We start from the raw sequence: 5,054 nt of genomic DNA on the forward strand, positions 1-5,054 counted from the left end.
TGTGTCCAGAATTATTATACACTCTACGATCTAATAACTCACTAATACACTTTTGTCCTTTATGAAAATTTTCAAAAACAGAAATAGTAACAGTTGCCCAAATATTGGTTACGATGTACTGAAGAGTTTCAAGAAACACTCCTCAATCGGAGAACTTACTGTCACTTATGGATGATATTTACCCTTTGAACACAAAATGGTTGATTCTAAATGACTCTTACACAGACAGCGATCGCCTCTGCCTCAAGTTAACTTTGTTTTTGAGGTCTTATCTCTCTGGTTAGTTGCATTCTTCAAGCATATGTAGCATCTTAATTTCCTAAGTGGTTTGTCATTTGTAATAATTTTGAATATCTATAATTTCTTTCCAAGGATGTCTTCCATAGCGTCCTGAGTCCTTTGAAGTCGATGGATCACTCTTCTACATATGGCCTAATTCATGCAGATTGCCCCTTATTCCACTTAGGCACATTCATCTTGAACAATATGTATGAGTTTTTGCAACAACATCAAATAGGCTATAGAACACTAAAAGTGGCCATCTTCTCGTTTCTCTTTTTGTAGAGCATGTCCTAGACATTTGGTCTATGGCATCCACTAAAATAATGATATATTGGTGTCCTGGTAAACTCCCATTAAAATTAATATTCCCATTAAAGCATATACTTCAGAATCGTTAGGAGGAAATATATGCTTCTTCTTTTGTACAATCAACAATTTTAATACAATTTCAAGAGTAATTCCCTGAGGTTTATTAACTGTTTTGGGATCTGTTTGCCGTTACTACTATGGACAGGAGATCTCTCGTCAATCAGCGTAAGGCACCAACCGCAACTTTTTCGGTAATTGCCTGGCACTGTGTTCGCGATCATGGGCCATCGGGCTATACACCCACACGTCGGAGTCTGGGGGGAGTGAACTACCCTCCAGCAGGCGACATGATTTTCTGTCTGTACAGGTATGCTACAAATACAGTATCTTGGTTGGATGCGCCTTAATTTTACTGTGGCATCATATAATCTAGTAATGTAGTGTGGTATTTCTTATACAGCGACTTTGGCTTATAGTATTCTCTACGAAACCACTATATCTACCAACGAGTTCGTTTCTAACACTACGATGTCACACACTGCAAACGATACTTAAATCGGGACCAAGGCTGATAACATCATTACGTCGACGCGACACTGTGACGCGACGTCGTGACACGACACGACGCGAAGTTGACATATAACTCGCGTATTTGGGTACAATGTGCAAAACTGTAGAGAATAAGTAAATCTCAGAGTGTTTACATATCTGCCTAGGTGTGGCCTCTGCCGCTGTCACGTAATATTGTTATTAACAAATAGATCTCAGGTGAAGTATTTTATTATAAAGAAAGACACAACATCTCCCTATGCTCTAGAGTGCTTCTAGTTGTAAAAAAGGAAAATTGTGGAAAAAATATAAAACTGGGGAGAGTGTGGAAAGAATACGTAAAAATGAGAGTACTTACTTTTGTATCCCGCCTGGAAGGCGGCTCCTGTAAACTGAAGGGTAGGCAGAACGTAGGAAGCTAGGAGGAGCAGGTGAAGGTGAAGTACTTAGACAGTGCGTGTAAATTTAAAGCACCTTTATTATAGGAAGAATATGAATACATAACTTTGCACTGAGGAGCACGTAGGTGCGAAGCCGGATGTCTCAAGCTCCCAGAAGTTACACAGGCAAAATCTGTAGTGGCTCACCCATTATGAAATAGAATCAATGTTGCTTGTTCGTCTGCTCGGCATCAAATGAGCTGAATCCGGAGCGGCGCTCGTAGAGCTGCACAGCGCCGGCTAGAGGGCGCTGTCGTCGGTGTCGGTGTCGTAGTGCCAACCTAACAGAGCGCACCTACGTTGTGGCATCGTAGCTATCAATAGCACACTTAGATATTACGCCTGGACGTGGTATCTGCCGGTGTCGCGTAATACCGGTATTAACAAATTGACCTAGAGTGACGTAATTTGTTATTAACAAATAGACATTCCTTCCCCATGATGTCCAGCTGCAGGGCAACTCCTCCGACACAAGTGTTCCAGTTATAAAAGATGAAGGTGTGAAGGGTTGCATGATCCTCATTGGTCTGTAGGGGGTTCCTGCCATTTTTATCTCGCTTGACACAATTGCCTGGGTGATTCCCCTGAACGACCTACATCAATTCTCGAAAGTTCCCCGAAGGAGAGAGAGTGGGAGAATTAAGGAGCCCAAGTGTGTAACCCGACGCCAGACGTCCTTATCTTATCTTTGCATTGCAATGTGCTGACATCAGAGTTCTTTGGGCAGGAACATATACTGTATTGCTACTGCTATGCCATACCGCGAGAACAGTTCCGTTTCGTGTTATCATCAAATTGTTAGAGACATTCACATCATCTACATCTACATCTACATGGATACTCTGCCAATCACATTTAAGTGCCTGGCAGAGGGTTCATCGAACCCCCTTCACAACTCTCTATTATTCCAATCTAGTATAGCGAGCGGAAAGAATGAACACCTATATCTTTCCGTACGAGCTCTGATTTCCCTTATTTTATCGTGGTGATCGTTTCTCCCTATGTAGGTCGGTGTCAACAAAATATTTTTGCATTCGGAAAAGTTGGTGATTGGAATTTCGCGAGGAGATTCCGTCGCAACGAAAACCGCCTTTCTTTTAATGATGTCCAGCCCAAATCCTGCATCATTTCTGTGACACTGTCTCCCATATTTCGCGATAATACAAAACGTGCTGCCCTTCTTTGAACTTTTTCGATGTACTCCGTCAGTCCTATCTGGTAAGGATCCCACACCGCGCAGCAGTATTCTAAAAGGGGACGGACAAGCGTAGTGCAGGTAGTCTCCTTAGTAGATCTGTTACATTTTCCAAGTGTCCTGCCAATAAAACGCAGTCTTTGGTTAGCCTTCCGCCCAACATTTTCTATGTGTTCCTTCCAAATTAAGTGGTTCGTAATTGTAATACCTAGGTATTTAACAGAATTTACGGCTTTTAGATTAGACTGATTTATCGTGTAACCGAAGTTTAACGAATTCCTTTTCGCACTCATGTGGATGACCTCACACTTTTCGTTATTTAGGGTCAACTGCGACTTTTCACACCATAGAGATATTTTTTCTAACTCTTTTGCAGTTTGTTCCGATCTTCTGATGACTTTATTAGTCGATAAACGACAGCATCATCTGCAAACAACCGACGACGGCTGCTCAGATTACCTCCTAAATCGCTTATATAGATAAGGAGCAGCAAAGGGCCTATAACACTACGTTAGGGAACGCCTGAAATCACTTCTGTTTTACTCGATGACTTGCCGTCAATTGCTGCGAACTGTGATCTCTCTGATAGGAAATCACAAATCCAGTCACATAACTGAGACGATATTCCATAAGCACGCAATTTCACTACAAGCCACTTGTGTGGTACAGTGTCAAAAGCCTTCTGGAAATCCAGAAACACGGAATCGAGCTGAAATTCCTTGTCAATAGCACTCAACAGTTTATGTGAATAAAGAGCACATAATAACGATTGGTAATTATTTACTGTCAAAAACAAATAAATAAATAACACAATGTAAATCAATGCATGCTGAGGAATTTAGGGTTCATGAGAAATGTAAAGTGCAATAGTACAACAGGTTTCCTATAATTCCAGCCATTAAAAATGTAATACCAGGAATGATAACGAATAACGTAATTTTACCTAGTGTCCGTTTCCAGCGCAGCAGGAAGAATATACGACTCAGTTTAAAGGTAGTTTGAGGGTACACAGGAAATTTAGTACACAGAGCTTCAACCTCTGCCAGAAATAATGACTTTAACTGGACTTGGCATAGAGTGAAAATGAACTTCGATGAAAGATAGAGGTACTTCATTCCATGTTGTTACGATTCTATAGAAGTGACCATCAGTCGTAGTGGCTAGTGAGTGGATACATCTTGGCAGCCTATGGCCAAAGTGTGAGACATGAAGGGAACTTTCTGACCAAGGGGAAAAGTCATTGAATGACTAAAGCCATGGAGACCGCTAGAAACAGGGCACAGCCATCGGTCGTAACACTTCACAAATGTAGCACCTCCTGTCCAACTTACCGCCTATATGAATCTGAGGTGTTCGTGTCATGAACCCAATGGCATTCTATATCATCACGTCTGGTGCTGGGCACATATGACGATAATGAATGTCATCTTCAATGTTCGTCTTCCTTAGAGCCTCTTCACGTGGCTATCCACAAAGTGGCGCTGTATGCAGAACAAGGACTCTTCTGAGAAGAGGAAGTGGTGTCATTATTTGTCTCACATTGTTGGACGCATCACAGTCTATGTTCCTCTCTCTGCTGGCGTCTCAAGGGAAACAATGGTATACGTAGTGGCCGCTCATGGTAATACAGGAATCGTCACACTGTGCATGTGGATGGCTCAAATGGCTCTGAGCACTATGCGACTTAACTTCTGTGGTCATCAGTCGCCTAGAACTTAGAACTAATTAAACCTAACTAACCGAAGGACATCACACACAGCCATGCCCGAGGCAGGATTCGAACCTGCGACCGTAGCGGTCGCTCGGCTCCAGACTGTAGCGCCCAGAACCGCACAGCCACTCCGGCCGGCGAGTGTGGATACTTGTCTTCATGCAAGCAAGGTACTTGACAAGCTTTTATAATCTTGTATGAGAGTGCAAACAACTATCGAGCGCTAGTTGCGTGGGGCCTCTGCGGCCGTGAATATGAACATGCTTATTAGTATGATAGTCATGTGAAGCAATACTGACCTTACGACTTATCTTAGAAGAAAGGTTAAGGAAAGACAAACCTACGTTTCTAGCATTTGTAGACTTAGAGAAAGCTTTTGACAATGTTGACTGGAATACTCTCTTTCAAATTCTAAATGTGGCAGGGGTAAAATACAGTGAGCGAAAGGCTATTTACAATTTGTACAGAAACCAGATGGCAGTTACAAGAGTCGAGGGGCATGAAAGGGAAGCAGTGGTTGGGGAGGGAGTGAGACAGGGTTGTAGCCTTTCCCCGATGTTATTCAACC

The sequence above is a fragment of the Schistocerca nitens genome, chromosome 2 (assembly GCF_023898315.1).
Source record: "Schistocerca nitens isolate TAMUIC-IGC-003100 chromosome 2, iqSchNite1.1, whole genome shotgun sequence".
NCBI lineage: Eukaryota > Metazoa > Arthropoda > Insecta > Orthoptera > Acrididae > Schistocerca > Schistocerca nitens.